Source organism: Lepidothrix coronata, unplaced genomic scaffold (assembly GCF_001604755.1).
Source record: "Lepidothrix coronata isolate B3197 unplaced genomic scaffold, Lepidothrix_coronata-1.0 Scaffold12, whole genome shotgun sequence".
In the NCBI taxonomy this organism is placed as follows: Eukaryota; Metazoa; Chordata; class Aves; order Passeriformes; family Pipridae; genus Lepidothrix; species Lepidothrix coronata.
In genome coordinates, this window is record NW_016690192.1 from 5,265,073 (window position 1) to 5,287,512 (window position 22,440).

A 22,440-nucleotide genomic window follows, 5' to 3' on the forward strand; every position below is an offset into this window, starting at 1 on the left:
CTACAGAAGACATATCTTGTCATTGGGCTTGGCCTCTGCCTTCAGCAGCATCAGCTGGTGCCACAGCACACACTGTGTCCATGGATCAGCTGATGCTGTGACAAATGTGCAGACCCCACTAAAATCCAGATCTCTCCCTGCTCAAACTTCCCATAGACAAGTCCTTTCGGATACTCTCTCAGGAAATACACGGAAGTGGTTGGGGTACTAAATATTTGTTGTGGGTCCTTTCTCCACCGAGTGTGTCCTATCAGGAAATCCAGTTGGCTTGATTTACATCTTCTGCTTTAGTCTCTTTTTGGACTATTTCTTACCCTTTTTTAAGTGAGGATGCACTTGACTGTGCTTCCAAGACCACCTTGTCCAGTGTTGGCATCTTCACTTGCTGCAACCAACTGAAAACGAGCCCAACTTCTGGAAATTTGATTATGTCTGTTTCCCTGTGCTGGTTCCTCTACACACAGGAGTGGATGCCTGAGTTTCAGGTTTATGCAATAAGATTCATTACGGCCAGAAGCAGGCAGCAAAAAACACAGCAACAAAAGAATTTACTGGGAGCTGTGACCCAGAGGTAGAAAGATCCTGTTTTATGAAACACTATTCTCAAGGTAATGTGCTACTTTTACTTAAACAGAAGTTATCTGTTCCTTGGCAAAAGAATAACTTCAGTTGCTGGTTGAGGTTTGTCTTTTGTAATGGAGTTCTAGCTATGCTGTGTATTAGTCTCCAGTTCTTTCAGGATTCATTTTAAATGTATTGGAGGTTGGGCTGGAGAAATCAGCTTGCTCAGTGTATTGGAGACCCGAGCTGCTTCCCAGTGAAGCCCAGTGCTTCCCTTTTCTTTCCCTAAAGAAAAAGATAAAAGAGGGAAGTTTGATGAAGTTTATAGGAAGGATGGATAAGATGCAGGCAAAGCTTTTTGTCACTGCCACGATGGCATCTGCTGACCAAACCTCCGTGTAACACAAGATGCAAATGTTCTTTTGGAGAGTATTCACTAGATGTGATGCCATCCAATAAATTCTTGAAACACTTGAGCTGGCTGAAAGGTTGGGAAAGGAATTGGGGAGGTGAGATCTTTCTTCTTCATATTGCTGTTTCTGCTTCATGTTGCATTGACTTGCAATACATGAAGAGAGAAGGAAATTAAATCAAATTTAGTCCCACAGCTCATGTAAATTATAGGTTCTGAACAGAAATTTCCACCACTGTGAATGCCATATTTAAACTATATGCTGACTAAATCATAAGGAGCACCCCATTGTGATATACAGCACATATCAAGGGTCAAGTGTTTAAATAACATTCTGCAGAAATATAACTTTAAAGTTACAGAAAAAAATAATAATCTTATCAGCCCTGAAACTGAAGGAAAATTACTATCATTAACCCCCAAGAGACAGTTTCTCCATTGCAGTTAGGGAAAAAAAATAGAGGCTGCCAACCTATAAATTCAGGGGCTCTGGATATTTTCTCCTTCACAGAGACGGCATCCAGCTCTGAACTGCCCAGCCAGAGTAAACACAGAGCCTTCAGCCTTCCCAAGTGACCCTGTCTGTCCCGTGTGGCTCCAAGTCCCTGAGCCAGTACAAACAGTGTTTTCCTTCCCATTGCAGTCCAACTCTGGATCAGGCAGCCACCAATGGGAATTCTTCGGATACACATCACTGAGCTGCTGTAGGGATATTGCTCGGATCCAGGGACCTCCCCCACACCACTGTTACCTTGTTCTCATCATGTTTCAGAACTTCTGCTCCAAAATGCCCAAGAAATATTTTGAGAAAAGGCCCTACTGTCCTCCTTAAAGAGCAAGAATCTCCAAGGCTGCACTTCCTGTTATCTATAGTTTGCTATAAAATTCTCCACTATTTTTCCAGAGCTGGGCACAGTGGAAATGAGCAATAATTAGGAACAGGACAGATGACCTCCTTTTGAACTTAGTGGTTCCTTTAGATTTTGATGAAAACTTCTTATCTTTAACCTTTATCTCTACTTCTCTTGGAGAGGTGCTGAAGTTCTGAGCTTTTTTTTTTTTTTTTTTATTCCTAGTCATTTTTGCTGAGGGAAAAAGTATAAAATTGACTGAAAAAGGAATTTTATTCTGCAGCTTTTAAAGAGGGCAAGGACATTGCAAGCAATGGAGATTAAAAAAAAGAAAATGAAACCATAAAGAAGTACTTGACAGTGTCTCTTCTGCACTTATTGGAATATGCTGCTCAAGCTAAAAGAGAGGGCAAGAGGTAATCTGCTCTGCTATTTGCTTTTAATATGATCATGTTTTTGGCTCCCACTACATCTAATGCTGCTTGTATCATTCAAAAACACACCTCATTATCTCCTGGTAAATGTGGAGCTGCTGGAAAACCAATTGTAGTGGGTAGAAAGCCTCTGAGGTTAGGATGTACATGAAATATATACACTCAAAATATGTTTGTAATCAGTGACAATACTGCCGGCTAATGTATTATTGCACCATTTGTCTTGTTCTTAGTCATAAATATTTTGTTTCTTAAGCGTTAAGGCAGCTCAGCACAGGAGACTGAGTTTTGTGTAACTGGTTTAGCTGTTGCTGCTCTGAGATTTATCTTGGGTGCATTTACTTGTGTGTAGCCTGCAAAAATCAATACATAAAACATGTAAACTTAGTTGGAGAAGAGTGAGTGTCTTTTAAGCTTTTTTCATATGGTAAGTATAGGGCTGATTTGAACAAGGGTGAGGGAGAAATTGGGTTTCACTCTCTAAGCCTTGTTTTCAGGGAATGCAAAGCTCAGTCCAGGTTCAATGCAGCATTCTCAGAGCAATGAACAAAATCTGTCTTTGTTCTTCAGTGAAACTTATCTGTGGAGGAGCTGCACTGCTTCCTGTGAAATACAGCCCTGCAGATGTGCTGTGCTCCTCATCCCTCTGCTTTTGCTTCCTTTGGTCAAGGAGTCAAGAATGGACACTTTGTGTGGGGTGAAAATGATGCTGCCTGATTTGCCCTCTGCTGAGCCGGAACCCTGCTCACGAAGGGACAGGACTTCCTGCCAGTTATTCCCGTTTGTTTATTTGTAAAGTTCAGTGGGAGATCCTGCGGTGAAACCAAAGCCTCCCTCCTCCAAACCTCGGGAAAAGAGGCAGCAGGTTCTCGAGCAAGTGCAAACAGCCTGAACTGATGCTGTTAAGGCATAAATGTAGGCAATAAGCAAGCAGAGAGAATGAACGTGGTAGACAATAATTAAATAGTTTAGCTCTAAGAAGCATGTGATCAGAGTTCAGGAGGTAGCTGATCCACTTTAACGAGCAGAAAGTAAGAAAGTGAATTGTAGCAAGTTAAGACTTTAAGTGGTTGGGCTATAAACCAGAATAGAAATTGATTTTCTAATAGTCCTGCATACTCCAAATATCCTTAAGTGCTTTATGTTTTAAATAGAGTAAATGCACAGCAAAATGAATTGCCTATTATGCACCAAAGAGTGCATTTGTTATTAAATCCTAGATCAAGACAGATTTTACCAGTATCTTTTCTGTAGGGATTTATTTAGCATAACATTTATTTTCTAATATGAAATTGTCCAGAAACCAAATCCCTATTCATGGCCCCTGTGTGTTAGGGGCAGTATAAATAGAGTTAATAAGATCTCTGCTCCAAATGATCTGAGGTGTTAGAAGGCAAAAAGCACAGAGGTTGGTGAACACATCTGGCTTTCTCTATTTGTCTCTATATATCTTTGTGTTATATTGTCCCAAGTAAGTGGGATGAATCAAGCATTTTTTGACTTGTAGATTGCCACAGAGGTGGGTGTGGAAATGACCAGAGGACTCCAGTGGGGCAGGGAAAGGGTGTTACAGAATGAAGTGGGAGGAAAAAGAAACCAGAAATACATTGAGAATGCAAAGAGGCCACAGTCAGGGAGCAAGGGAGGTCTGAGCAGAAGCTTGGCTATGTGGATGGATGAGAATACCTATGGGATAACCTTGCATTGCTGCTGAGTGCAGCTAAGACTGCTGAGCATTGTGTTCTAGACTGGAGAAACTGATGACTGCAGGTCTGAGAAATAATGAAGTGCAGAAAGATTAGGACAAGAGGATGTACAGAGGGGAGAGGGTGGGACCTGCCACATGTCCCATCCCCAAGGAGGATGGAAACATGCTACTGCTGACAGGGAGATACCAGCAGAGATGTGAGTAGAAAATATGAGAGTACAGACCCACTGTGGTCCTGTGAAGCGGTCAGAACAATGCAGTCTGAGGAGACACTGAAGGGGGACAGGATTTAGTTTTCTTAACTTCTTTGTACTTAGTTTAGTTTAATATAAAAGCAGTTATAGTGATGCATGTTCACAGACTGTGCGAGTGTTTTGCATTGTTTGATACATAATACTTGCCCATTTTCTCTCATTTTACATTGGTCCAGGCAGCTTTCCCAGTAACAAATTCTTGGCTCATATTTGTGGTGTGACATTTTCGATAAGTATTGTCTGGGTTAATCCACTGTGGAATAATGGTTTGGATTATTCACCGGAGCCCTGGCCTTCCAGCACAAACACAAACAAGCTGTAGTTAATGTTGTTTCCCTTTAGGAAGGTGATCACTGTGTTCTCAGGTGAAGCAATTACAAGAAGGAACTTGATTCTGTGTTTATTTTAAAGACAAAATGAGGTTCTCTAGGCAAAATACTATCCATTCCTGATTGAGGGTATATATGTGCATTATATGCACTCTCTACATTTCTGCAAAGACCAAGTTCTCTTGCTCCTTAGTCTTTCTGCCTCATTTGGAACATATTCAGCTACTGGAGGTTTAGAAGGCTGACTCAGGATGAGGTTTATCTAAACTAGTGGAAAAACATGAATGTGTGCCTGCACATTTACATATGACAGCAAATATAGAGCTACTTAGCTGAGCATTAGGCTCATAGTTGTTATATTGCAAGAAGTCTGGGAATTCTGAAATGGGAATGTTGCTATATAGATTTTGACCCAGAGGCTCAACAGAAAGCTGATGGAGAAGGCCTTGGATTCTCTATTTTACCTCCTGGGGTAACCCATATTCTTAGCCCCGTGTTTCCTTCTTAGCAATAGCTTTCTAGCCTTCCTGAAATACAAATTATTCTCAATAAGTTAAGCCTGTGTGCAAAGTTTAGGACTTGAAATATGCTCTAACCCACTACATGGAGCTGTTTGTCTGCATTATCTCATGCAAACAAGAGAACTTATTTCTTCTGCTTCTTATTGATCCCAGTAGTTGAAGGAAGAAACACCTGATTTATTAGTCATTGGTCCCCCTTCCTGAGGACTCAGCATGTGAAATAAATTGAATGGGGTTAAGAATGTACTTCAACCCAGACACAATTGTTTGTGTGTCTTGTCTTTACAACAAGAAAAAAACTAAGAAGTAAATTCGAAGTGTCATTTACTGTCATGCTATAAATAAATACAATGCTGCACAGATAAGAGAATACCACATTTTCCATCCTGGAAAGAGCTTACGAGCCATTAGGTGCAGGATAAGGTATAGAACCACAGATTTAGGAAGGAAAAGTAAAGACAGATAAGTGCTGAGGAACAGAGAGAAAAAGCAATCTGTGATAGCGATGTCTGGATTTTCCATCCTGACATGAAACTATTCCCTCTAGAAACATGAGAAAGCATCAGTATTATTTGGCAAGGTGCTGTGCATCATTCCATCTGACTTGGAAAAGCACTCTCAAGGAATGGGAAGCTGACCAGAGCTGATCTGATGGAGTTTCTTCCACAATGGGAGGGCCAGTGGCATCTCTGGGTGCTGTTTCTCTCCACGAAGCCTCTGGCAGCAGTTAGGTGCCAGGATGTAGGATGGGGAAGGACTAGAGCACCCTGAATTCAGCTTATCACATGGACTGATGTACGTCTATGGAACCAGTTACTACAAGGAAAGACTTGCTCCTTCAGCATCTCAGAAATCACGGAAGTCTAATGCACTATTTCAGTGTTTTTCCTTCTTTTTTTCTTTCTATTTTGTTTCACACAGCAGTCAAACCAACTCACTCTGTCTGGGCGGTCTGCAGCCCAGGAGATAAGAGAGCAAACACCTCCCATAGTGACGGGGACTCGTTCCAACCGTTTGTTTTGAGTGGAATGGTAGATCTTGGAAAACATGTTTTCCATTCATAAAAAGAAAAAGGAAAAAAGCTACTCTCAATACTTTCTAATGCCATCCTCTGGAGGCTTAAGGGCCATGTGTCTCACACCCTTACTTTGTAGGTCTTGCTTTTATAGACTTTGTTTTTCACTCCCAGAGATTTATTGTCCCAGTGAAGAAACAGTCTGGATATGCCTTGGCAGGGGAAATGTAGCCATCTATTTGCTAAGAACAAGCTTGTGGTTTACCAGAATATTTCTGTTTCCTTCTGAGGTTTCCAGCTAATGAAGGGGAATTTATCCAATACATTTATTGACATTAAAGTAAGAGTTGCAGTCCATAAATAATCCCATTGTTGTTTTAGTTTGCAGTTTAAAACATTTTGTCAGCAGCATTGTCATCTACTGTGACTCAGCTTGTGTTTGTGCTCACAATATCAGAGCTGGTAATGCAGACACACATTCCAGCTGTTCCCACCAAGTAGGCTGCAGAGTACATTTTGAAATCATTCCTGAGCTTTTCAGAACTGAGAACATCTGATCCTGAGCATGGAGACGAGTCCACAGTTATTTGTTAAGTGATGTCTATGAAGATAAAAGCACAGCCCCCAGACTGATTTCTGGGTTTGTGCAAACTCCTGCCAGCACAGAGCTGCAATAAATCTTGTGAGGAACAGGTAATGTGGCAGCAAAAGGGCCACCTCCTGTTTTACCCACTCCCAGAAACTCCCAGGAACATTCCTGGCCCTGACCCCCCTCCAAACGAGTTGTAAGCCCTGCAAAGGAGTCCTAATAGGCAGATAGTGTCATCTTCTTGATGGTGGATCCCTGTGTTAGGAGAAGACGACAGTGCATGAAGGTACACTCTGCAATCCCTACATCCTTATATTTCCTAGAATGCTGACCAGTTCTTTCATATCTGTCAGCCAGAGTTATCCTTTGCAAAAGCAAATCCTTTAACATGAGGAACATGTCAGGTCTACGGAATTGAGGCAATAAATAACTACATTTGTAATATTGTCTTATTTTAATGGAAATGTCCAGTGGGTACAAGAAAAAATATCAAAGAACTTCTACATAACCTCCTCTTTGATTTTCAAAAACTTGAAGTAATTGATTTTCATAAATTCTAAATTCATGACAAATTTTCAACCTGATTAGCTGAAACTTTTCTGCCCTTCCTGGTGGGTTGTTTTTTTTTAATCAGCTGAGACTCCTACAGATTTTTAAAACCTGTTTTGAAAAATAAAATGAGCCACAGAAAAAGAGACAAGTGCTACAGACTTCATCTCCATAGTTCCTTTCTCTGTATGATCAGTTAACTGGAGGGAAAAAAAAGGAAAAAAAAAAGGATGTTTAGAGTGATGTGTTTTGAATAAACTACATTTAGAGATTTCTCTTCCATGGGGTGATGTCCAGTGCCATAGAGTACACAAGAGTGTAACTATGTCTTTATAGTCACAAAAGTGTTATCTTGATGTTAAATATTAAACAATCCAGAGTTATTTCAATGGCTTATGCCTGACTTGCTTGTAAAATTTGCTTACAGCAGCTCAGCCCTGCCAAAGCACTTCTCCAGGTATTTAGCTGAGGTGCTCAGCCTGCTGGGCACCAGTCAGCTGCATTAGCAGGAGGATAAGTTTGACACTCAAGAGGTGAAGCAAAGAAATAGGCAGGTATTTAAATACAAATACAAGCCAGCAAACAGGAGTGGTTTTAATATTAGTAGCATTTTAATCTTGTTCTCTAAACAAAAGAGGATTTACTTATTCATGGCTCAAGAATTACAAATTAATGTGTGGAACTGGAGTTAGTACTGAGGGCACTGGAAATTCCTATGATTCAGTGTATTTATTGTTTTAATTGTTCATATTTCCTTTGCTTTGAGGGATTTGGTCTCTGAGATTAATATGATGGTCACTGCCACATGTGTCTTGGATTCCTTATTCCTCAAGAATAGCCCTGAGCAGGGAGCGTTCCAGAAGTCTCTCATTAGGAAGGAGCAGTCACAGTCTCTTATGTAGCTGTAGATGATAAAAGGCACTGATTTAGCACTACTGCCTGAAAGTCCACCAGCACTGCTGGACTCGGTAGGTCCTATGCAAGAAAGCCATTTCCAGGGAGACTTGGAGACTTGTCTGTCCCTCCTGATTCATAGTAAAAAAATAGTAAAATTTTTTTCCACTATGAACCACTTGCAGCAAATCCTTATCAGGAACTGGACAAATAAGTAAAAATATTAAAGGATAGATTGACAAATTAATTTCCCACTCCGTGTAAGACTGCAGTCTTTGAATCCAAAAATAGTTTTGAGTCTAGTGGTGTTACCTACAAGCTCAAATGGGGATGTGAGACTTGCCTATGCCTGTACAAATAGTCTACCTGGGTCATGTACTCAGTAAACACCAGTACTCAGCAGCCTGTGTCTGATGGAACTAATGACAGAACTCTGTAGGGCTTCTGGATTTTCACCTGCTGGATTCTCTCTCTTCCCATTCCCTGGAGACCTCAAACACAGAAACTGTCTGGAGCAATCACCCAGTTCCCACTTGTGGTCTTTGAATTCTTCTGCACACCTCTTCCTTCCTGACCTCTCTCTTCCTACCTGTAGGAACTGACCTGTAGCGATAGGGCAAGGAGTAATGGGTATGAATTGAAAGAGAGGAAATTTAGGTTAGGTATTAGGAAGAAATACTTTACTTTGAGGGTGGTGACATACTGGCACAGGTTGCCCAGGGAGGCTGTGGATGCCCCAACTCTGGCAACATTCAAGACCAGGCTGGAAAAGGTCTTGAGCAACCTGGTCTGGTGGTAGGTGTCCCTGCTCATGGTAGTGAGTTTAGGAACAGAATCTTTAAAGTCCCTACCAATCCTTAATAATCTATGATTCTGTGATTCTACCTATTCTGGATTTTCTTTTATGATAGCATTACTTTTGAAAAAATAAATTATTTGGGCTTGGGACAGTGACTCATTATGGTGATGTTCAGCAATTGTGTCCTCCCTAAGCAAAGACTTAAATATTGACTCACCTCTGGTATGTCAGAAATCTGTTTCATGATGATAATTTACTTCCCTAATTATCTGCAATTGATTTGCATAAGAGTCATACTGAGATTATTATATGACATGAAAACTGTCAAAAATTGTCAATTTAAACAAGTTTTTATATCAGCCAATATTAAACAACTCAAAACGATGTAGAATTCAATAGGAAAACAAAAATTGTGTCCTCCTGAATAAGACACTCCAATTGGCTGGCATACAGAACGAGTTCATCTTATATATGCCAATTTACAAATATGTCCAATAATAGTAGAGGGAGCAACTGTTCCACAGCTCTGCCAGTGTTCATCAGACACAGTGACAGTAGCCACATCATTAATCTCATGGTATATTAGAAATAAAGTCACCAGAATGGAATGGTGTCAAAGGATAAATGTTTCCCCCTTTGAAAATAAACTTCTCAGTTTCACTTCATTGTGTTGTCTTTTTTTTTCCCCTTTCCACCCGCCCTCCTATAAATCCTTTGGTTTCACCTGGCATTTAGGTAACAGTAGGAGACCAATATCCTGTGTCAGAGCTCATTCTACAGTTATCAGTTTAGCATACCCTTAAATCCCCACGATTGCTGTGCCAAGACCAATCCTTCCTCTGCGAGGTTAAACATATGCATTACATATTGAAACAATGTAAGTAGCATGTAATTAGCACTGTTTATGCATTCGCACTTTAAATTATACTTCTAAACCTATGATGTTTTTGAAGGCACTTCATGTTAGAGAGACTTAAATGAGCATTCATCTTGTCATTTTTAACTTTATTCATAAATAACCCTCTAAATATATTTGAATGGTTTATTACATTAGAACCCATGAACCGATGTACACATTCTTCCCTTAGAGAATATAGTTCTTAATAGAACATCCTTTAAAATTATAAAACCCGTGAACATGGCAATTGAATTTACAAACAGTGTCATCGACAACTTTGACAAAAGATGTTTGAAGGGGGGGAGTGTTGGGGGACCTTTTTCCTGTCCTTTTTTCTTTTTTTTTCCCCCTTCTCTTTTTTTCCCTTTTTTTAAAGCCTTGTTCCATAAGGATTATAGCTCCCCCGCTGTTTGGAAAAGATAATTTCACTTGTAACACTAATAACTTGAGCAGGGAGAAGGCTGGCTGGGTGAATGGAATGCACTTCACTGCACATCTTGGCTTCGCTAGAAATCGGAAACAGATGGTCCTTGCGGCTGGCTTCCCACTCGGGCCCGCTCAGTGCCAGCCTGTGGTCGTTGGCTGGTTGCTGCTGGCACTGTGTGACTTGAACATAGTAGGACAGTGGCAAAAGAAATCAAATCTTTTTCATTGAGCAGCAAACTGTAATGAAATTTGACAGATCTGACATTCTATACCCAACATCTAGTTAGAATATATTAACCTTTTAGTTTTCTTGAGCTCCTTTCCTACTAGTTATGAATCTCCTTATTAGAGGTTTGTGGTGGCTCTGGAGATGGCAGGAAAGCAAAATCTTCCGGATGCCCTCTAATGTTGGAGCCCAAATATATACTTCAAATAGTAAATACATATTTCAAATAGTAAGGGAAATGTGAGGTTCTAACTCCTCCTAAATTCTTATGCAAAAAAACCTGCTAGTAATAGAAATATTGGTTAGATATTTTTGTTAATATTTCATACCAGGAAGAAAAAAAATAGTAATAATAAGGTGATATTCCACCCCTGTGTGCTCAGTGTTTTCTGGGTATATCCTGTATCCCCACCCCAGCGGGGAGTGATACCTTTAATCCAGCTGCATCCAAACAGAGTTTGTAATTTTGATAAATGCTTTTATTTATAATTCTGTGAATTGGCATTTACTTAGATGGTATAGATTAGTCCAGGGCAGGATTCCTCTCTTATCTCTAAAGATTTCTTCCAATATATGCTTGATATTAGCTTTTTCCAGATTAGTCCCTGTTCAGTCCTTCTCGAGGTCATGTTGCCTATCACGTGGGCCTTGAGCCAGCCAAGCACGTGCTCCTGGGGGACAGGGACCTCTCTCAGGTGAAGAGCATGTTGAAATTTTGTACTGAGTTATGGTCACAGATTAGGAAATAGTGGGTTATATTTAGACTTAAAAATAAATCTGGTTTATGTTCCTTTACATTTTGGATTGATAGAGAAGAATTTTTACTTATTTTTTAAAAATGTTTGTATGTGTCATTCCTTTTCCTTCACTCCTTTCATCTGTTCCTCCTGTTTCTTTCAGACATGAAGTCACAGCACTGTCTGTGATGTCAGTGTGTTTCCATATTGACAGACCGTTCTGTCAGAAACAAGATCTTGATGCTTGTTTCAGATGAGGCAAAAGGGGAATACAGATGGTAGGAAGAAAATCAGAGGAGTGAGAAGGGAGTGGGGAGAAACACACACAACAGAGCTACAGGGGGAAATGCAGAGTCCAAAAACAACTTTTCCTGCAGAGGGGAAAGAACTATTTTCCCTGGGTTCAGGAAAATCATCTGAAATATATGTGTAACGTTGAGCAACCAGTAGAAGCTTTACCATTGCGCTCGTTTTGGCTCGGGAGTCCTTGAAGGTGCAGCAGCCGTGGTCACATGCTGCTTCTCTCCTTGTTTACGCCTTCAGCAACAGCAGATCCTCTTGATTGAAGCCAGGATTATAGGATTTCCAAAAGCTAGAACACACTCGTTGTCAGCAACTTTGCATCAGTTCAGAGGCTGTCCAAAAATCAACTGCCGGCTCTCACGTGGCACTTGAACTAATTGTCACTGTTCGAGATAAGGAAATCCTCTTTGTAGCTCATCTAAGTTCAGGCTTCCCAAGGAAAATGCCTTCCAGATTAGGAACAGATCTAAAATCACACTGGTGCAATCGGCTGAAAAGGTTCTGAGCAATTGCAACTGGAGAAAAAGGGGGAGGCAAAGGTGATAAAGAGAGGGTTAATGAGCAATCGGTGCTGTGCAATTAATAGATAATCTAGTAATGAGGACTAAGATCCTAAAGATGTGTCTGGTGCTGGGAGCTGCACACAGTTCTACCACGTTTCTTTTACCAATGTGAATAGCAGAAGCCAACATTTGGAGAAACCACCCGCTATGCCAACATTTCTAATGCTCTCATGCATTCGGTTTCCAGTAGACTGTAAAATGCCAGCTTGATACAGTCATCTGAATTAATATACTTTATTAGCCTTTTTTAGCATTCGTTCCTGGTTCCATACACAGTATCCTCATCCAAGTGTGCTGCTGAGGGGAGGTAGAGGGGCCCACTTGCACTGTTTGAACTGTTGCAGGTAACTCTGCTCAACAATTAAGCCAATTATTTTTGGGTAGTTGGCCACTTCTCCAGCAGGAAGTCAGAAAGAAACTGGCAAGTACTTCAATCCATTGCTTGAGGCCTGAAGCTGTCAGAAAACAAATCTCTTCTCCTGTAGCCCCCAACCATACACACCTAACTTATTTCCAATGTGAAATATCACTCCTGTATTGCAAGCATTTTTATTCTGCAGCTGTGTCTGCACAAATGTCGATGATGCACGAAGGCTTTTCCTTTCTTCAGAACAGATCTGATTTAGAAGCAAACATCTTTGTGGCTTATTAGTCTTTGGAAGGCATCGTTTTGTCCCAGTACTATTCACAGGGAGTGCTGTGCAGAATGCTGATTGACAAGAGTTAAATTCAAAACATGTAGCCATTTTCTGGTGTGTGGTTTTTTTCCTGATTGAAGGAAAACTACTTAGATGTTTGTTTCCAAAACGGCATCTGTCAGCAATCAAAGGGGAAAAATTGCATAAAACAAATGCAATTGTTTGGAGTAGCATTTCCTGGATCATGTTAAATGCTTGATTTGCTCCCCATTATGCTCACCAAATAATTTTATTTTCCACAATAATTGCAATATTTAACATGTTGTATTTAATCTTGTTTTAATGCTATTAACAACAGCCGCTTATAAAAGGAGTAATTGCTCTACGGGTAAGAACCCACCATCCCCAACATCAGAAAGAACAATGGCAACGTTAACTGCACCTAATTGTTCTGAATTTAAAATGCTGTTAACCAACAGCATTCCTCATTTCTTTGCACATAACCACTCCACTGTCAGGAAGGAAATGGTTTCATGCTTCTGTCATTCATAACCTGAAAAGTGTATGATGTAAAGAAATATTTAGTTGGTGTGTTTATAATTAATATTGGGAGGTAGAGTCACATATTGTTATAGGAAGAAGTGTTTAATAGAGCAGTGCAGAGAAAGTTTGTCAGGAGGTCTATAACTACACCAGGTGCTGAAAGCCCATATAGAATAGAGATTTATCAGAACTTGTCTGGAATGATGTGCAGCACAACTGGGTATGAAATACTAAATAAATAATAAGCCGGGTGGGTATGTTGATGGGTTTGAGAGGTAGGAGCAGGAGAGCAGCATAAAATTGAATCTGACACTGATTCAAGGGCTGATTGCTACTGAGTATTTTGCTTTATATTTTGTTGGATTATTTGGAGGGAAGTTTTTTTCAATAAGCAGCGATGCACTGAAAGGACAGGTAACAAACCTGCAGTAACAGAAGATGACGAATGCTTTGCCTAGCCAGAGCAAAGACAGTTCCTGGCACAGTGTCCATCTTTTTTTTCCTGGACTCAAAATAAAACTTAACACTTCCCATGCTAGTCAGACCCTTTCCTGTAAACTGCAGTGAGATTATACCTGCTACCTGAAGCTTAAAGTGCAAACTGGTATGCTGAGTAGTTGCAGAGATCATTCATTAATGTATTTTTCATGTAGTCCAAACAGATTGAAAGGCTGGGGAAAACAAACCCAAACCCCTAGTCCCTACATGTTACATTAGCAGTTTGTACCTACCCTAAATCATTTGCTTATCATCTCGCACATCACGGAAATGTGAAGGTATTATTGAAGCTCAATGAAAGTTAGTCCTGTCCTGCACTGAATGGCAGTTCTGTAATCCGTGCAGCCCAGAATGATCATTTTGCTGTAGCCAAATAGTTAAACAACAGTTAGTACACAAAACATCCAAGGAAGAATTGTATGCCCACGAGCTCCCTTTTTTGATACCAACAGAAAAGGATATTGTTTAAAATCAAGTGGATGGTTTTAATACATTTTCCTCTTGCATCCAAATCACAAAAAGATTTGCAGAGCGTAGCTGTTTCTGAGTGAGCAAGTTGTATTAGCCATAGCTCTGCATCACTAAGAAATATTCCTGGCGAGAGTCCGTTTGCCAGTTCAGAAGTTCATTTTTCCGAGCACTTGAGGAAAGGCACAACTGTATAGGCTGGAGTGCCCTGTCAGTGAGGGGTGGTAGTCACAGCCCAGCAACCGTCACTCCGTGTGACACAGCAGGGTGATTTAAATGGAAAGCATTCACTGCCTGCTTAATAGTCAGCTGTCATAAAAGTAATGCTTCTGTTGGGCTTACAGTGCTCCAGAAGAAGTGGAAAATTGGGAAAAATCTATTATTATCTTTGACTTTGCTATCCAGGAAATGGATTTTAATATTAGAAGAATTGCATAACTTTTCAAAATGTTTTGTTTTGGAGTTGTCTTTTCCCAAGTTGTCTGTCAATTCCTCATGTAAATTTTGAGTGTTGCAGAGAAGTTTTGCATGAGGAAAAAACAAACCTCTGTGAGTTTGGTGGTTGTCACCTGATAGTATTAGAAAGTGTAACATTAAAAACCAGATTTAAAAAATATGGTAGCAAAATTATATTAAAAAAAAAATATATATAAAAAGGGAATTCTTCAGTTCTTAGACGGCACTTTGAACCTTCATATGAAAAGTCATTCATTTATACAATATGATCTGATATCTAAAATCAAGAAGGAACAAAGATCCAAAACTTTAACATCTCAAAAAAATGGAAGAGCATTTGATTCCTTCAGAAAGCATCTGTCACTGGGTTGAGAAATTAACTGGAGCAGTTTATACTTTTGTTGTGCCTTTCACTGCTTAAATGATTATACACACAATTATGAAATAAAGAAAGAAAGACGGTATCTTTTTCTTTTTTTTCTCAGTCTTTTTTTCCCCCTCCCGGTCACGTACATGAGAAAAGTAGCTGCGATAAACAGATAGTGAATCAGACTGAAAGTCTTTAAAAAAAACAAAAAAAACCCACCCAAAACATTGCATGATAGTCTCTAAGCAGTTCCATCTGTCAAGCAGAAATTTTAGGCTAATAGCCTGTGGCGATCTCCCTCCACAGTCCACTACCTGCCTTTGTCCTATTAAATCTCTTTATTCTTCTTAAAAAAGAAAAAGAGGAAAGGAAAGAAAAACCTTGCAGACCAAAATCATCTGAGTGATGAAGCCCTAATTTTGACCGCCTCTCTTTGATGTTGAGCAGTGGGTTCTTATTTAAAAAAAAAAGAGTGAGTGAGAGAGGGGGAGAGAGAGGGAGAGAGAGAGAGAGGAGAAGACAGTGCTAGGAGCAGATGACTTTTCATCTCCACTTCACCTTGCCACTGGGTCTGTGAGAGATTGGTTCATTGTCAAGGAGATTTTTTTTTTTTACCCATGATTCCATATGGTATGGACCGGGCTACATGTTGCCCAACATGCCAGTGCAAATGTTTTCTCAATTAGGTGTCTTATCTCCCGTGAGTTAGCATCAGATGAAGCTTGCTGACAGCATAATGGCAGGGAAAACCTCCGACGGCTCCATCAAATGGCAGCTCTGCTACGACATCTCGGCCAGAACTTGGTGGATGGTGAGTTGGCAGCAGGGCTGCTTTTTTTTTTCTCCCTTTTCTACTTTCCCTCCCTCTTTGACAAAATGTCCCAGACCTCACATTTATCAAATTAACATTTGATTTTTTTCACACTCTTCAGTAGAGCAGCCTCACACTTGCCCCACTTGTGTGCTTTCCCCTGTGTAACAGGAGATCGTTAATGTGCACTACAGTTTCCAGAGGGAAGCTTTTTCAATTCTCCTTAAGGGAAAAAAAAAAAAAAGTGTGCAAAGAGGTAGTTTGAAAAAGCCTTGTTGTGCAGAGTAACTTGTCTCAGTCGGCTGCCTAGCGCTCAGTTTGTTTTACTTTATCTGCTGCTTTCCAGCGTCCGTGTGCGCGTGCATTTTTTACCATGCAATATTTTGTAAAGAGGGGAGGTGGAAAGTTCAGTCCGTTACCCAGCGAGTCGCTCACTGTAAAAGCCTGGGACGGTGCAGTCGTGGCGTGGTGTAAAATCATCACGTGTGAGAGGAGCGCGGTTTGCGAGGTGCTGCCTTTCAGCCGAGACCCCGATCTAACTTTTCCCTCCGCTTGCTTGCGTTAGAACAGGTTCCCGGGCTGTGCTGACCTGGAGCCATGTGTTACAGATCCCACATAGTCTGGCTCTAGCTGCTTTTGGGCGCAATTAAAGTTTCAATAAAGTCCCAACGTGCTCCGTAGAACGAGTTAACTAGCATGTCATGGTCAGCCGGGCCAGACAACCTTTGACATCTTGAATCTATAAGAGGTATAGTGAGTTAGGAGGATGCACAATAGCCCATTGTAGCAGAAGATGCAAGTCCTGTTGCGAGGAAGAGAGTCCTCAAATCATTACTGCCCTCGTTAGCGTGTTGTCCGTTAGGGATTAATTCGTTAGCAGCGCATTTTTAGTTTTCTGTAATTATTATTCTTGTGGCAAGCGTGAATTCTTCCAGTGAGAGGAAAAGTTTGCTGCCAGGACAATGAATGTATTATCCGCTCCTAACTGGACCGTGAACCTCAGCTCATTTCACATAGATATCAGTTAAAAAAGAACTGGCGAGTGGAATTACAAAACAAGGCATGATCACTTTCATTGTATGATACGCTGAAACAAGTCGGGGGCTTTCCCTCCCCCTCGCCGCCCCGGACCAATTTTGGTATCATTTGGAAAGTTTAAGACCTCAGAGGACTTGAAAGACTTTTAAAAGTGAGATCCGGAAGGTTTTTATTCTGCAGCTTGGTGGTGGCCATTGTGTATATCATGTGGCTTGTATTTAAAGGTGTTTGGGCTCGGGGTTTTCCGTTTTGTTTTGTCTAAACTCTTAATTTTTTAAGCGTCTCCTAGAGGTTTGCCAGCGGTTGCCAGTGAAATGTAACATGCAGTGTTTGGTTAATGGGAATAGGGAAGGGTAACCGCTTTACTTATAGTACTGATTTTCCAATTAGACTTTCTGCCAGGAGAAGTTGGAGGGGGAAGGGGTATTTGCATGCATATAAACTGTTGATTATTCATGTGACTTTTTTTTTTTAGCTTGTTAAACCCCTGTAAATAAGGCTATTGATTTTTACTTATCGTTTTCAAAGCAAAGTTTTTCAAGTACCTGTTTTAGCCACAAAGATTTATATCATGCTGTGATTTTGCCTTATTCTAAGCCATTTGTATATTTTATTACCACTCCTCTTTTATTGTGTATCGGCTGCTTTTATGAAGAGGTATGTCCGTGTTTATTATTTAATAAGTATCCTCAAATGTTACTAGGCAGTTATTATCCCTCTGTAGAAAGTGTCCGAGGAAGTTTCATTTCAGTCACATCTATTTCACAGATGTTTTAGTACTGTGAATATAATATGCAAAAATCCTGGAAACATTTAGTAATGCACTTGCCTAAAAATAAACAGTTTTATAACCACACATGCTGTTGTTTAGATTAAACATTGCAGAAAGTTCTCCTTAAACTTGAACGTCACACCATTTATTTTCTAACAGAAAAAAAAATCACTAAAATAGCCTCTTTTTGTTGAAGTTGTGCTAGATGAAAGAGATGTTATTTTTAGCTGAAATGAATAATTCAAGATCTTTACAATAGATGTGTTAATTGCAAATAATTTTCATACAAAGTTTCAATTATTGATGGAGTAATAAGCAGGCTTTCATACACTGCTAATCTAAAACGCACAACAAAAAGTAGATATATTTTTTCTTACCCCCAAACCTCATCCCATTTGCCACATTCTTTTAATCAAAAGTAAGCTAGAGAGCAGATTTTAATGTTTTAAAGACAAATAAAGCTTTGAAAATTACCTCATGCATCGTCTGGCTGCACAAAATCTCAGCTGCACAGTGCTAAACTTCGGTTTGGTACTGCCAGCATACAAAGAGATGAGTGAATACCCCTTGCACCCATATGGACTCAGCTGCCAGCACTGGGATATGCAATTTTGCTTTTTAATGAATCGTAAACAATTTGTGTGTCAAGCGAGGGAGTTTGTTTTCTTTCTGGAGCAGGTTCTAAATCCATTTGAAGCTATAGCTGTGTACTGTACTGGAGTATTATGCCCAAATTTAAATGTTCTGTGTCATTTGGATGAAAGGACCTGTTATAATGAAAGAAACGGCTTTATAAAAGGCTGAGTGTAGTAATCTCTCTCTCTTTCTTTCTTTCTTTCCCTCTCTCTGTCTCTCAACCTCACACTCTCCCTCTTTCACCCCAGTGTATAGCATGTTTATAGCCAGCCCTGGAGATAATGGAGATTGGTTGATTGCATGATTAGTAAAATGAATGGATTTTAGCATTGGGCAAAGCAGCTTGCAATTCTGAAAGGTGGCTTTAAAATGCAGAGTTCTAATTTTGACCTTATTTTCTTTCATAGATAATCTTTATTAATGCTCCTTTAATTCGTTTTTCCTCATCACAGCTAGTTTTTCTCTCCCGCCATCTGATGGAATGGCTAATATATTTTATCTTACTTGCCAAAATAGCAAGAGGTCAAAGTAAAAGAAAAACATTATTTTTCTTTCTTGTAGACAGTTGTAAATGTTTCAAACATTTCAGCAGAACGCACAGGATTTGTACATTTTAGCAATAATTGCTTTTGTCACCACTGTTTAAGGCAATCTTACACCTAATCTACTTTTTTATGCTTTAATCAAGTAAATGCAGAAACAGTATTATTTTGGCTATGTTGTAATGTGACATTTTAACATAAAATTTCTCCCAAATGCTGTAAATTTGCGTAGAAATAAATTATATTTAATTTTTAAATATAGATATAATAGTAAATAATTTAACCGCTATAGCAGTCTGAAGATATGAGATGAATTTGTTGGAAAAATGATCATTATTTTGTTATCATTGGCACTTTAAATTTAAATTTGCTGCTGTCATAGAGACACTAAAGGGTTAGTCATAGAAAAGTTTCAGTACTGTCTTGCATTTGTAACAAATATGTGCAGCTGTGCTACTTTTATAAACATTTATTTCAAGCTGATTATTTTTTTAAAATTATTTGCTCTAGCAAAGCCAGTATGATGTGACTGTAATATGTTTAATAAGGGATTGTCTGCAAAATTCCTTTGCACGGGGTTATTGAAATACATGTGCAGCAAAGGTATATACTGGAGGAAAATTCTCCATGACAATACAAAACTAAAGATCCCAAATTGGGCCAAATTCTGCTCAAGGTTTATGCTGCCGTCGGCCTGGAGTTGCTGCGCTGGGAGGAGTAGAGCGACTCCAGGTTTACTCACCTGAGGGACTGAGAACCGACTTGTACCCATAATTTGAGTTCTCTCGGTCCAAACAGTTTCAAACCCCCAAAGTGTTCTCTTTGTGAAACATCTGAAGAAATATAAAAAGCCTCATTAATAAATAAGAAGCCATTTCCAATGACTCCATGTATGAGTTAGCAGGCAAACTGCTCTTATTGAATGCAACAGTCAAAGCAGAGCTTTCAGTCATTTTCCAGAATAATTGATTTTCTACTTTTATTATCCATAGTTCAGTGTAAATGCCTTTGTTTTCTTTAGATTCCATAAATAAAGAGAGAATTTATTAAAAATAGTCAGACTGGACTTGAAGTGGTCATTTTGTTACTTTAGAGGGTTTTAACTCAACAACATTTTTACACTGGAGCTGTTGGTAACTACTTTTCTTTCCCACCTCTGTGCTCTGTTTTTTTCAGAGGAATAGCTGAAGTTGCTCAGATGATTTATGCAATCAAAAAATTTCAAAATTTCAAAATGCAACTATAATTTCCACCAATTAAGAATTAGTAGAATCCTCACTATAAATCTCATTGTAAATGAGATTAAAAAGAATGGCGCATCTAATAAATATTTAATTTCATCATACGAAAAACTAATTGTTACTGCCAAAATGCTCAAAAGTAGTATTTTTTCTTTAAATCACTGAGCGTATCTGTATGTACTCTCATCCAAGTTTATCATGGTAATCCCCACATGCTGTTGAACCATCCGTGGCTTTGCTGATCTGTGCTTCCGACTTATGATTTACTGTGTATCAAAAAGCATATATGTATTAATAATTATCCTGCTCCTACCCCTGTAAAAATAATGAAGTGTGAACAGAGTGTAACATTGCATGGATTTCCTTTGTTTAATACAGTAACTCTCACATGTTCATACACTGCTCAGCTGCTGTATAAATATTTTTAATAAAATTATTCCTTCTCTGTCAGAGTTCCTAAATTCTATGTATAACTTTAACACTTCAGTGCATTATTATACATACACTTTAAAGTACCTTCATTTTCTATACATGGCCTCCTTTTGCCTATAAGTATTTGTCCTAGTTGTTTTCTACTCTTTTTACTTCACCTGTCCTGAATATTGCCATGAATGTTTCTAATTTAAAGCCAGAGGAGTCAGTCGCTGATTAGAAGACAGGAAATTGGAGGATTAAACTGTCTGGTTGAACTTCCTTTACTTATCAGTACCGTGTAACTCTCACTGGATTATAAACTCATTGGGACAATTTCTACAGTGTATCAGTACTTCTGTTTTCTTAGTCTTTATTTTTCTGGAGAAGGTACAAAAAATGAAGGAAATGGGTTATTTGTGGCTAAAAACCAATACTTTTTAATAACTATGAAGCACTGGAAGTTTAAATTAAATTTTTACAAATGTCTTCAGATATGAGAGTTCATTCAATTTTAAATCATACAGGTTAATAATACAGGTTTTAAATTCAGCGTATAAACAACCAAGCAACAGATACTTTTGGGGAGGGGGAGGGAAATTACATCGTTTTAGTAAGAGGAGAATGAGCCATGTTAACCCTTGTTCGACCCTCTTCCCTTCAGAAGCTTCCACATTTGTTGTGTCACGGTGGTGTAGCTGTAGGACACCCTGAGGAAAGGCTGGAGAGAAAAGCCTGTTTATCAAAAAAACTTTGTCTGGCCTCCCAGTGCTGCCCTCTGAGTCAGGAGCCGGAGATCTGACGTCCTCGCCTGGCATTTGCCGGGATGAAGGACGTTGTGTAGATCGTGTAACCCAGAGGAGAACAGAGAAGGGCATAGATTTGTACCCTTAAGGGCCACCTCATTTTTGCTGGTGATCCCCATGTCTTATTTCCAGAGTTCATCATGACCCCTGGTTATGAAATCATTGTGATAGTTGGGAAAAACAAGTTAATAGCACAATCTGGAAGATCTGTGTGGTGAGGGATGAATAGGAGGATTTCCAAGCTTAGTCCGTGCTGTACCTAAGGTGCCTCTGTGGTACCACTCACCATCATTTCGTTTTACACACTGGGTTGAGAACTGAAGGTGTCAAAACTGTGTTGAAAACAGAAAAAGATAGATGTTACCTGAAAGGTCGAACACCTTGATCTGAATCTGAAGCCTGTGAGACTAATCATATACTCCACTTTAAACACCGGGATTGGATCTTTAAATTTATTGGGATGGTTGTGATGGTTTCTATCAGCCTGGTCCTGCTATATTAGGCTACATTAGGCAAGTTTTCCACTAATACTGGGAGTAACTGGAAATTGGGATGAAAATAAAAGAATATTCTGAAACTTTTTGCTGCTAAAGTCCCAGTAGTTTCCATACAAACAATCTGAAACTTTTTATAACTTTCCCTACCTTCATATGAGAGGAAAAAGGTAACATTTTTGGTTTGTCTAAAGATTCCCCATGTTTAAAATCCAGAGTGAAAAGAATCTTGCTGTGCTGCTTGATGCATCCCTCTCCCTCAGATGTGGTCACTCACACTGATAAATATTTAAAGATGATTTTAGGATGAATCGAGTTGTTTCTTCATTGATACTTGGAGACAAATATTCTAGTTCATAACAGAATGTTTTGGATTGATAATATCTTTGTTATTTCCATTAGTGTTAGTAGGAGCCTCTTTCACAAGTGCTGCAGGTAATAATTACAGACCTCATTACAGGTGCTGGAACTCTTTGTACATGTTCATACACACACTTTACATATGGAATATGTATGGAATCCACCCATAGGCCCTGCCACACTCCCAAGAAATTCAGCTGATCTCAGAGCAGCAGGAACCAGTCTTACTGAGGTGCCTTCAGAGCAGGTGCTGCACAAACCTGCAGTAACTCTTTTACACAAAGATTTTA

At 39.5% G+C, this 22,440-nt stretch overlaps 2 long non-coding RNA genes across 4 annotated transcripts in view; one reads left to right on the top strand and one right to left on the bottom strand.

Moving 5' to 3' along the window:
* Window positions 1-22,440, top strand: part of LOC108492748 — a 139,359-nt gene that overhangs the window by 44,503 nt on the left and 72,416 nt on the right. For 2 of the 3 annotated variants that reach the window (XR_001873212.1, XR_001873210.1), the window contains exon 4: window positions 15,726-16,012. The exons of the other annotated variant lie outside the window; for it this stretch is intronic. This is a non-coding gene — a long non-coding RNA (uncharacterized LOC108492748). Of the gene's footprint in view, window positions 1-15,725; window positions 16,013-22,440 lie in introns of those variants that run through there. 3 annotated transcript variants of the gene reach the window in all.
* LOC108492749 lies at window positions 9,901-18,351 on the bottom strand. The gene is made up of 2 exons (XR_001873213.1): window positions 18,135-18,351; window positions 9,901-12,021 (listed from the first exon to the last, which is right to left on the bottom strand). It is a non-coding gene; the product is annotated as an uncharacterized LOC108492749 (long non-coding RNA).